Source organism: Theropithecus gelada, chromosome 16 (genome assembly GCF_003255815.1).
Source record: "Theropithecus gelada isolate Dixy chromosome 16, Tgel_1.0, whole genome shotgun sequence".
In the NCBI taxonomy this organism is placed as follows: Eukaryota; Metazoa; Chordata; class Mammalia; order Primates; family Cercopithecidae; genus Theropithecus; species Theropithecus gelada.
The window spans coordinates 42,180,567-42,193,568 of NC_037684.1; positions in this window are offsets into that span (position 1 = coordinate 42,180,567).

A 13,002-nucleotide genomic window follows, 5' to 3' on the forward strand; every position below is an offset into this window, starting at 1 on the left:
ATCGGGGATAATATTGCATCATCTTAAAGAGTTTTTTGACAGGATTTGATGAGAAAGTCTATGTAAGTCACTTAGTATGCTGCCTGGAATATAGCAATAACTTGATCAGTGATGAACTATTATGGAAGTTTGTGTGTTGTTTTTGAATCTTTATCAATTAGTTGTGATTCTTTGATCCCATACCCTTCAACTTCTTTATTTATTTATTTATCTTTTTGAGACAGAATCTCACACTGTCGCCCAGGCTGGAGTGCAGTAGCACTATCTTGGCTCACTGCAACCTCCGCCTCCTGGGTTCACGCGATTCTCCCGCCTCAGCCTCCCAAGTAGCTGGGATTACAGGCGCACGCTACCATGCCCGGCTCATTTTTGGTATTTTTAGTAGAGACGGGGTTTCACTGTGTTGGCCAGACTGGCCTCGAACTCCTGACCTTGTGATCCGCCCGCCTCCGCCTCCCAAAGTGTGGGAACCACAGGCGTGAGCCACTGCACCCGGCCACCCTTCAACTTCTTTAAAAAGTCTTGTTGGTTTGGTTTCATTTGAAACTATTCTATCCCTCTTTAAATGTATTTGAATGTAGAACATTGTTAAGAAAATGAACCAGGATCTTTTCTACACTAGCGCCATATCCTAATAAACTTATCAGACTGCACTGGTGTTACGTGTGATGAGCCACAGGTCTGGGAATCCTGGCACTGGAGCTGTCCAAGGGCTGCTGCTGCTGGTATAAGCAGCTGTGAATCTCCAGATGATCTACTAGTGCCCCGCTCCCTAAAGGAGGGAGGTGCAGGATTTTCTCTACTAAGGGAAAGCAGCCAGGAGAAACCATCTTACTCTCCCTGGAGCATTGGGAGAGCACCAGGCGTGTGCCATGGACAGCGAGAGTCCATGAAAGCATAGCCTACTCACTGCACCCTGGGAATCGCTGAGCTTGTGCCCTTGAGCTTCATAGATGGTGACTTCTAGAATCTCTCTGCAACATCCTTGGAGAATGGCTGTTGGGTGATTGATGATGCAGGAACTTCACGGTTGTACAGACCTGTGTACTCCTCCCAGGGAGGTTCAGAGACTTACAATAGTCAAAGTATGTGACTTCTTGGAGAGTAAACAACAGTAACATAAGAATGTGTAAGGGATATACCACAAAAGTGTGGCACTCTCCTCCTGCCCCTTTTACAGTATCTGGGATAGATCTTGATCTCACCCTTTTAATACTTCACTTGTAGGTTTTTCTCTTTTGGTTGATATCTATGATTACAATGGATATTTGGGGACTGGAGAATGAAATGACCTGCATTTTTGGAATGTACAGGTTGGGAAATGGCTTTATAGTAGGGACTAGAGATGTAGTTAAAGCTGAGAAAGTGGCTGTGCTTTTTTACAATCCTGAGCAGGGGTTGGCAGGGAGAAGAAGAATAGTAAATGCTATTTTTAATAGAGAGTTTAGTATCTGTTAGATATGTTACAACGTATTTTGTTTGCATTATCTTATCTAATCCTCATGATAAGCTTAGAGACAGGGACTATGCTTATTCCATTTCATGGATGAGGAAACTAAAACTTAAAGAGGTTAAATAATTTGACTGTGGTCATGCAGTTATTACATGGTGGAACTGGAGCTTGAACTGGGACTCTAATATAGAGGCTGTACTCTTCTTAATGACTGGGCTAAAAATCTTGTAGCTGTTTACTTAGGGAAATATTGGCCCAAGTGTGTGATAAAAGAACAAAATTTAGACAAATTAAATTTAACAGAGTTTACTGAGCAAATAACAATTTATGACTCAGGCAGCCGCCCAAACTAGAATAGGTTCAGAGATCCTCCAGCACTGCTGTGTGACTGGAGACAATTTGTGGACAGAAAAAGGAAAATGACATTCAGCAAACGAAAGTGAGGTACAAGATAGCTGGATTGGCAACAGCTCAGTGTTTGTCCTATTTGGACATGGTTTGAATAGTTGACTGTCTGTTATTGGCCAAAATTTGGTGATTGATGTAAGACTAGGTTACGGTCTATTTATACATCCAGTGAGGTTACAGTTCACTATGTACAGAGAAACCTTTAGGCTGAGCTTAAAATATGCAGGGAGGCAACTGTAGGCTAAACTTAATTTACACTTTTTTTTTTTTTTTTAAGAGCAGCACCTACATCTTTGAATGTCCTTGACTCTGATTAAACTACCAAAGGACAGGGACTATGTCTTCTTAGAATGTACCTGCCCCAAGGGGTTGGCCAACAGTTGGTAACCAATCAGTGTTTGTCAGTTGAATTGAATTGACAGGTTCTATGTAACAGTTTTTTGTTTTGTTTTGTTTTGTTTTTGTAATTCCATTTTTATTATAGGTTCTGGGGTACATGTGCAGATTTGTTACAAAGATATATTGCATGATGCTGAGGTTTGGAATATTAATGAGTCCATCTCCCAGGTGGTGAGCATAGTACTCAATAGGCAGCTTTTCAGCCTCTGTCCATCTCCCTCCCTCCCGCTCTTATATTCTCCATCTTTATATTCATGTGCACTTGATATCCTCCCACTTATTTCTTTTTCAAGTCCATATAAATCTTTTACTTAAAAGTCATATAAAAGAATAAAAAAATGCAGATTTCTGAATCAAGTGTAGATAAGGAGGCAAATTATGTTGAAAAGTGCCCATTAATTTAAAATTTCATCATAGGAAGTTGGGTGACCTTTTGCACTCAATATTTTTTTTTCTTTTTTTTTCTTATACTTTAAGTTCTAGGGTACATGTGCACAACGTGCAGGTTTGTTACATATGTATACATGTGCCATGTTGGTGTGCTGCACCCATTAACTCATCATTTACATTAGGTATATCTCCTAATGCTATCCTTCCCCCTACCTCCCACTTATTTATTTATTTTTTTTCGAGACAGAGTTTTGCTCTTGTCTCCCAGGCTGGAGTGCAATGGTGCGATTTCGGCTCACTGTAACCTCTGCCTCCTGGGTTCAAGCAATTCTCCTGCCTCAGCCTCCTGAGTAGCTGGGATTACAGGCATGCGCCACCATGCCCAGCTAATTTTGTATTTTTAGTAGAAACAGGGTTTCTTTATGTTGGTCAGGCTGGTCTCGAACTCCCAACCTCAGGTGATCTGCCTGCCTCAGCCTCCCACAGTGCTGGGATTACAGGCATGAGCCACTGTGCCCAGCCATTCCCACTTATAAGTGAGAATGTGTGGTATTTGGTTTTCTGTTTCTGTGTTAGCTTATTTAGGGGAATGACCTCTAGCTGATTCTCATTGTTGCAAAGAATATGATCTCATTCCTTTTTATGACTATGTAATATTCCATGGTGCATACCCACCATATATTTTGTTTATTTGATCCAGTGTGGATGGGCCCCTGGATTTATTACATGCTATGTGACAGGTTTTGAAAGTTAGACTTAAAAAATTAAGAGACATTGTTATCTTACATTCTTGCAAACAAACTAAAATCACTAACCTTCCTCAAGATTGGAATCCAATGCAATTAAAAATATTTATTTAGTCAGTTAGTTACTAACTATGCTGTACTGGCAAGGGATCAAAGTTAGAAACATTGTCATTCTTTCCAGGTATTTGCCATAAACTGTAAACTTTCTTTGGTCAAGGTGCCTGGTGTGAGTTTCGATGATAAGATAAAACTACAACTTAAAAATACTTGTTGAAAAATGAATGTAGTCCTTGCAACGCTTGACTTACATATGTAAAAAGACAGCATTGGTTGCCACCAATGCAATATGAGGAAATTAATCTGTTTAATGTGGGTTGTTACGGTCAGGCAATTATCCTGTTATTATCAAGACCTAGAGTTGATTGGTACCAAACTCAGACCTTTATCTATGACTGTGTGAGCTTCAGTGGGTCCTGATCAAGATGTAAATGGGAGGCCGGGCTCACGGCTATAATCCCAGCACTTTGGGAGGCTGAGGCAGGTGGGTCACCTGAGCTCGGGAGTTCAACACCAGCCTGTCCAACATGGTGAAACCCTGTCTCTACTAAAAATACAAAAATTAGTGGGGCAAGGTGGCAGGCACCTGTAACTCCAGCTACTCAGGAGGCTGAGGCAGGAGAATCGCTTGAATTTGGGAGGTGGAGATTGCAGTGAGTCAAGATCGTGTCACTGTACTCCCTCTCAAAAAAAAAAAAAAAAAAAAAAAGATGAAAGTGTGTTTCTTTCACTGGTGTCCTGGCAAATGTTTAAACAAATAATTCTCCTAAAAACAAAAAAAGTCCTGGTTTGTAGCATTGGCTGGTTTGCATGATGAAATTCCTCCATGGATGATTTCAACTGTACTGAAGATGGGTAGAAAAGAGATGCATATAATCGTCTCTCTTGAAGTGGTCTGAGTGGTCTCCGATAAAGTAGTCTCCACTCATTCCTCTACACCCTGTACTGAAGTCTGTCTGAGATTCTCTTGCCTCCATCTATGCATACAAATGACCTGTTTGATGCTCTCCTTTTTCATGGATGATGCTAAACATCTGCCTTCTGTCTGAAAGTGCCACCGACATGCCCATTTTCGTGGCTTTTGCCTACTGAACATTTGAACTTCATCAGCTGAATGCTCAGCAGTAGGCCCCAGATTTAGAGGCAATGCAATTTTCTGTGAGGTTGTACCTTGGAGAGGGTAGAAGCCAGCCTGCAAGATGATCCCCAATGGACTCTGCCTAGTATTTACATCCTGTGCTGTCTTCTCTGCACCACACAGAACATGGCAGAAGCAATGGCATATCACTTCCAAGATTAAGTTATAAAAGTCATTGTGACTTCTGTCATGGTCATACTCTCTATCTTGAATTATTCTCTCTGTGGGAAGTCATCTGCTAAGTCACAAGCCAACCTATAGAAAGTCCCATGTAGCAAGGATAAAAGCCTCCTAAAAACAGCCATGGGTATGAATTTGGAAGCAGATCCTTCAGGCCCCCAGTGAAGCCTCCAGATGACTGCAGCCTTGGCTGACAGCTTGACACAGCTTCATGAGAAACCCTGGGCCAAAACCATCCAACTAAGTGGTTCCTGAATTACTGACACCCAGAAACTGTGAGGTAGTATATATTGGTTGTTTTAAGTGGCTAAGTGTTGGGATCGTTTGATACACAGAAATAGATAATTAATGCAGGAAGTTACTTATTTTTAAGATAAATATTTTGTCTTTTATAGTAAGATTTAACCTGCATCACTTCTACCAGCATCACTCAAATTAAAAGTTCTGTCCTTAATTTCTTTCAAAGGAATTAATTTAAAAAAATTATGCAGTTTATTCTTCCTTTCCTCTCTGTATTAGTCCGTTTTCACACTGCTGATAAAGACATACTTGAGACTGGGAAATTTACAAAAGAAAGAGGGTTAATGCACTCACACAATTCCATGTGGTTGGGGAGGCTTCACAATCATGGTGGAAGGTGAAAGGCACATCTCAAATGGCAGCAGACAAGAGAAGAGAGCTTGTGCAGGGAAACTCCAGTTTTAAAAACCATCAGATCTTGTGAGGCTTATTTATTCACTATCACAAGAAAAGCATGGGAAAGACCTGCCCCCATGATTCAATTACCTCCCACCGGGTCCCTCCCACACATGTGGGAATTCAAGATGAGATTTGTTTGGGGACACAGACAAACCATATCACTCTCCCTTCTTTTTCTTTCCCTCTTTGTCCTCTGCCTTCTCCACCTCTTCCTTTTGTATTTCAATTTCACATTTTAATATATCTTCTATGATAGCAGTGGAGTTTGGTAACAGAAGACAGACAAACTTTTGCATGAGTGATTTTCAGTGATTTTCAGAAAAGTCATTGCCTGGAGTTGGCTTTCATTTGGGGATAGATTTAAAAAAAAAAAAAGCTCAATATCACTGATCATTAGAACAATGCAAATCAAAAACCACAATGAGATACCACCTCACATCAGTCAGAATGGCAATTATTAAAAAGTCAAGAAATAACAGATGCTGGTGAGGTTGCAGAGAAATAGGAGCGCTTTTACACTGTTGGTGGGAATGTAAATTAGTTCAACCATTGTGGAACACAGTGTGGCGATTCCTCAAAGATCTAGAACCAGAAATACCATTTGACCCAGCAATCCCATTACTGGGTATATACCCAAAGAAATATAAATTGTTCTATTACAAAGATGCATGCATGCATATGTTTATTGCAGCACTATTCAAAATAGCAAAGACATGGAATCAACCCAAGTGCTCATCAATGATAGACTGGATAAAGAAAATGTGGTACATATACTCCATGGAATACTATGCAACCATGAAAAGGAACAAGATCATGTCCTTTGCAGGGACATGGATGGAGCTGGAAGTCATTATCCTAAGCAAACTAATGTAGGAACAGAAAACCAAACACCGCATGTTCTCACTCATAAGTGGGAGCTGAACAATGAGAACAGATGGACACAGGGAGCAGAAAAACATACACTGGGGCCTGTCAGGGAGTGGGATGCAGGGAGGGAGAGCATTAGGAAAAATAGCTCATGCATGCTGGGCTTAATACCCAGATGACGGGCTGGCAGGTGCAGCAAACCACCATGGCACTTGTTTACCTATGTAACAAACCTGCACATCCTGCACATGTACCCTAGAATTGAAAATAAAAATTTTAAAAAAGCAAAAATTGTAGTGGATTTTTAGGAATATCCCATTAATCAAGTCACCTTTCAAGAATTAAGGGACTGAAAATGACTGAAGGACATTTCCAAAGGGTTAGGAGTAGGAGGCACCTGTTGGTGCCAAGACTGGAACAGCTGGAGGGGGCTCAAGGGGACCTTGGGAGATGCCTGTGTGCTTAGGAAGGGAAGGGCCCATCCAAAGTAGAAGAGAGTACTATTTAACCCATGTAAGCTGATCTCTGCTCCTTGATTTCAGGATTAGAAAACTGCTATGGGATTTGGCTTTTGTCAACTACTGGGATGCCTTGGGAAGCCACAGAAATCCAACTTTGCTCCATCCCTCGGAACTGCTGATGGGCCAAGTAGGGCTCGGCAGTGCTCGCACATAGCTCAAGGTGTCTCTAAGACTAATTCTGTGAACTCCGAAATTCCTCTGCATAGTAAGGTGGACTATTGGAGGGCAGGGGTAGTCACGGTCTACATACCCAACTTTATGCTATTAAAAAACTCTAATTTTATTCAGCATTTCCAAAAGGGTGCTACAGGGAATATTACTGATGTTAAAGTAAAGAGTACAGTGCAAAAAAGTGACCTCTGTTCAAGTAAATTAGGAAATTATGTGATTAAATAGAATTACATTTTTTATTTTGGTTAGGACTTCTCAGGGCTTTCTACCTGCTATTTTGAATTATGTGTCTTTAAGAGGGAGACTGTGTGTATATTCTAAAAGTCAGATTCTAATGTAAAAGATGCTAATTTTGGGTCATGGCAGTAGCACTGCACCATTGGCACAAGGTTTAAAACCGCAGGAACACAGACATTGATCTGTGTACTTACGTAAATGTGTACACTCTAAAAAATAAACAAACACTATATGTATAAAGTGAAGGTCTGCTGTGGCAGGGAAGAGGGAAGACTTTCATGGGAGACATTTAGGGAGGTTAGCACCTTTAACTGAAGGTAGGAGTACTTCATTCTAATTCTGAATCACTGCATTATGTTCAGTGTGTCTGGTCCTGTTTCCCCATATGCAAAGCAGAAATTTAAAAAGTAAAAAGTAAAGACATCTCAAACTTATCTTGCAAAATAATGCAGGGCTTAAACAAGCCTGTACCATTAAAATGTTTTGCACTCTGTGGTCAAGGACACGGCCTAATGGCAGGTTATGGTCCTGGCCACCAGCAGGATTAACCAAGGGGTTTGCAGAGCAGGCACAGGCAGAGTCTGTCTCTCTAGGACCGCGGGTAGGGCAGCTGACATCCTGGGGTCAGGGTGAGTCATGCCCTGTGTGCATAAACATGCAGACATGCATGCAGCACCCTCGGGCTCCAGGAGCTTAAATTTCCAAAAGACACCCCTGAAAACTTGAAAAGTAAGAAAATCTAGAACAACGAGTAGGTGGCCTAGCTTTTGTGGCAGGCAGAAACAAGACAAAATGGCGAGTCAACCATGTTCCTATTATGTGGGGGATTCTGTAGGACTGTCCAAGTGATTATTTGCTTAGAGTAAGTTAAATCCTACCAAAGAAATGGGGCTCCCAAGAAAGCATTCATCCCCAAAGTGAATTTTCCTGTTGATAGTGATGGCAAACTTGTGTACATTGGATATGTTTGCAGTATGCACGGTCCAAATTTTATGCTTTCTCTTTCCCGTTGCTGAGTCATTGGGCTGTCTTGAAATCTCAGGGAAAAAGTCTGTGAGGCGTGGCCGGCAACTAGGAAGCCTGGCTCTTTTGAGTAGAGCATGAACGCCACCTTGAGTTATGTGTGAGCACTGCTGAGTCTTACTTGGCCAATGGATTTCCGAGGGATGGAGCAAATGGGACTGGTTTCCTTTTGCAACAAAAAGCAGCACGATCAGGCCTGGGTTGTGTCTTGACACCCTGAATTATTTTTTAGCAAAATGTAATAAATCAATCAGAGTTCCCAAGAGAAACAGAACCAAGAGTATATGCGTGCATAAGATGGAGAGATTTATTTTAAGGAATTGGCTAGTGCAAATGTAGGGGCTGGAAAGTTGGAAATTTGTAGGCCAAGTCACAGGCTGCAGACTCAGGCAGGAGTTGATGTTGCCATCTTGAGGCAAAATTTCTTCCCTGGGAAGTCTTAGTTTTTTTCTCTTTAGGTCTCCAATTGACCTAACGAGGTCGACAAATTTTATCTAGGATAGTCTCCTTTACTTTAAGTCAACTGATTTTAGATGTTAATCATATCTGCAAAATACCTTCACCGAAACATCTAGACCAGTGTTTGGTTAAATAACTGGTACTAGCCCAAGTCGACACATAAACCATCACTCTTGGCCGGGTGCGGTGGCTCACGCCTGTAATCCCAGCACTTTGGGAGGCCACGGCGGGCGGATCACGAGGTCAGGAGATCGAGACCATCCTGGCTAACACGGTGAAACCTCGTCTCTACTAAAAATACAAAAAATTAGCCGGGCGTAGTGGCGGGCACCTGTAGACCCAGCTACTCGGGAGGCTGAGGCAGGAGAATGGCGTGAACCCAGGAGGCGTAGCTTGCAGTGAGCCAAGATCGCCCCACTGCACTCCAGCCTGGACAACAGAGCAAGACTCCATCTCAAAAAACAAACAAACAACAACAAAAAACTAACCATCACTAATAGCAACATTAGCATAAGTGAAAAAAATATTTTTGAACATTACCAGATATAAATAGTTTTTCATTTGATTCATTAATATGGATTCAACACTTCAGGTTGTACCAAGTGCATTACCATTTCTAGTTATATTCCTTGTAACATTAGGTTAGATTCTGATGTGTTGTTACCAACCTACCACATGCATTGTATGACTTCCCCCAGTACCATCATAACAAAGACATGTAGATCATGTTTCATAGTAAATAAGGTGGCTTCCCAGGGTTGCTATTGTTGCTATTTCAGGATATTTGCCTACAAGTGTTTGCAATTCTCTCATCAAAACTCTTTGCCATGCAAGGTAAGGCAAAGTTTAAAAGACTGGTCAGAGCTCTTCCCCAGGAGTGACCCCCTTTGTCCTCTGACATTGGTATTTTTCTGTCCAGTACTTCTGACAGAAGTTAGAAGCAGGAAAGGGTAGTCTGGATAGTTGTCCTATTTGAATCTGTTTTAAAAAAAAGACTCCATAAGACTCCACACTGTTTTGATATTTTGATGAATTTTCTAAGGTTTCACCTCACGTAACTTTTTTTTTTTTTTTTTTTTGGACACAATCTTGCTCTGTTGCTCAGGCTGGAGTGCAATGGCATGATTATAGCTCACTGTAACCTCAAACTCCTGGGTAACTCCTGGGTTCAAGGGATCCTCCCACCATGGGCTCCTAAAGCACTGGGATTACAGGCATGAGCCACGAGGCCCACAGGCCCAGTCCTTCATGTGACTTTTGAAGGAGGCATCTGTGGTTTTCAAACACTGAGAAACTCTCCTTTATAGACACTCAGAAAGCACAGAAAAGGAGGATAAGAAATGGCCAAGTCTTTTGGTGTTTGCTCTTGCTGGAAAGAAAAAAGAGAAACTGGATTTCTCTGGGATTCTCTGTTCGGATGGCAAAGGAGGGAAAGTCCCAGGAAGTCTGCTAAGGAAGGAAGTAGAAGCTATGTCATCTCGATAGACAGCAGAGGGGACATATGTATTGGTGTGTATCTCTAGTTTCTGTAACTCATCCAGCCAGATATTTCAATATTACCCAAACTCCAACTGTTCACTGTCCATTTCCATTGCTATTGAACATGCTAGGTATATTTTCCTAATATAAACACAAAATTTTAAAAATTATCCTATGTACCGTGTGGCATAGTCTTGCATATTACAGGGGTTCACATCATAACTTATCTGTTTGAAAAACTCTAATCAGATGCATATGGTTAATTCAAAATGTTATGTGTGTAGAATTGTTGTATAATTCATGAGAATTAGAATGATGTGACACTCTAAAATTCTCTTTTCTCTTAGTTTTTTAAGATTATTAAGATTAATGTCATTCAATAGGTCTGAGTTTGCATGTGTAGTAAAGACTCGCTCTCCTTAAGGCAGCAGTGGCTTGCAAACTTTTTGAAATGCCTGTAGTAACAAATTTATTTTATTTATTCATAAATGCATACGTATTCACAGATGTAATAGGAATGAAAGTCTCATTAAAACTAGAATGTAATTTTTTTCTTTTTTGAGGCAAGGTCTCACTCTGTTGCCCAGGCTGGAGTACAGTGGCACAGTCACAACCCACTGCAGCATCAACCTCCCAAGCTTAAGCAATCCTGCCTGTCTCCTGAGTAGCTGGGAATACAGGCATGCACCACCATGCCTGGCTAATTTTTTCATTTGTTATTTTTTGTAGAGACAGAGTCTCGCTATATTGCCCAGGCTGGTCTCAAACTCCTGGATACAAGCAATCCTCCTACCTTAGCCTCCCAAAGTGCTGGATTTACAGGTGTGAGCCACCACGCTTGCCCCAGAATGTAAAATGTTTCATCAATAATAATTGGTTTTCATATCAATTGCATCTTGGAATAAAATTTTGGACATATGGGAGAAATAAAATGTTATTAAATCAATTTTACCTGTTTGTTTTTTATTTTTAAGAGACAGGGCCTTGCTCTGTTACCCAAGCTGGAGTACAGTGGCACAATCAGCTTACTGCAACCTTGATCCAGGCTCAAGCAATCCTCCCCCACCTCAGCCTCCTGAGTAGCCGGGACTACAGGGGCACTCCACCATGCCTGGGTAATTTTTTAATTTTTTGTAGAGATGGGGCCTTGCTATGTTGCCCAGGCTGGTCTTGAACTCCTTGCCTCAAACGATCTTCCTGCTTTGGTCTCCCAAGTGCTGGGATTACAAGGCATGAGCCACTGTGCCCAGCCCTTTAAAATTTTTTTTTTAAATGAGACTACTAGAAAATTAAGAATTACAAATGTGCTCACATTATATTCTTATTGGGTGACACTGCTGTCCAATATGTAAAAATGAAGCCTAGAAATTCTGCAGGCATTTCACTTATCACAAGGGGTGTTTGTTACCCCGAACGTGGAATGGATACAGACAGAAGGACAAAGCTGATGGAACTGTGGAGGAATTAAAGCAGAGCCATGTTCCAACTGTACCTGAAACATTTCATACCTCAAGTCCTAAGAACCAATAAATATGCTTTATTGTTGCAACTGGATCTGCTGTTACAAGCAACAGGAAAATCCTAACTGATGCTGAGTCACAGCATACATCCTGGCTCATCATTTCAGACTTCTACTCAAGAGCTTTTATGATGATGCTCTGTCGACTCCCATAAGACCTCCCAAACCCAGGCTCCAGGCTGACGTCTCACAGTTCCTCAAGGCGGACCATATCCTTCTGTCTGACCAACCCTATTTATCATCCTCATTGCATGCTGTGCTCATTCCTTCAATGACTCATTCTACACTTTTAGCTGTTCATGGACCATTGAACACAAATGTACAGCCACTTCTAGGGTTTTCTAGGAGACATTGTATCATTCACTTTCATTTTCTGCTGGGTCAGCTGCAGGTATGAATTTGTTCATCACAGATTTAGGCCAACCTGGGGTGGCGGCATGTTCTCAAGATGGTTTTACCTTGGTCCATGCCAATTTCATTTTTTCTTTTACTTTTTTTTTGTTGTTGTTGTTGTTGAGACAGGGTCTCGCTCTGTCACCCAGGCTGGAGTGCAGTGGCGCAATCACATCTCACTGCATCCTTGACCTCCCAGGCTCAAGCAATCCTCCCATCTCAGCCTCCCGAGTAACTGGAACTACAGGCACATGCCACCACATCCTACTAATTTTTTGATTTTTTGGTAGAGATGGGGTTTTGCCATGTTGCCCAGCTCAAGTGATACACCCGCGTCAGCCTCTAAAAGTGCTAGGACTACAGACATGAACCACCCCGTCCAGCCTATAATTTCATTTTTTTTCATGGCAAATTAATATGTTGACAATGGATTATGCTTTGGCCCCCTGAGTATCTCACTTACAGGAGAAAACTCACTGGCTAGTGAAATGGGTACCTAGTGCCCCTGGAAGTTGCAGTACTCATTGGAAATTTTAAATTCTAAATTACCATTTTGATTTTCATCATCACTTTGGAGCTCCCAGTTAATGTTGTCCACTCTCGAGGCTCATATTTTCTCCAAATACATAAACAGATGGAGCTCCTGAACTTGTACTCCACAGCTGAGGGCCAGCCTCTGGGTCAACCCAGATTCACATTCGTGGCGTTCTCTCCTGGGGCTTCTTGCCAGGTGGCGACTTCTGTTCCTGGTGACTGGTCCCTGTCTTGCCTCTTGCCTTTTCTCCACATTATCCCCAAACTCAGCCTCTAGCTTTGCCCACACTACTGTGAAGCCACACAAATGTTTGCTTGTGTACATTCTA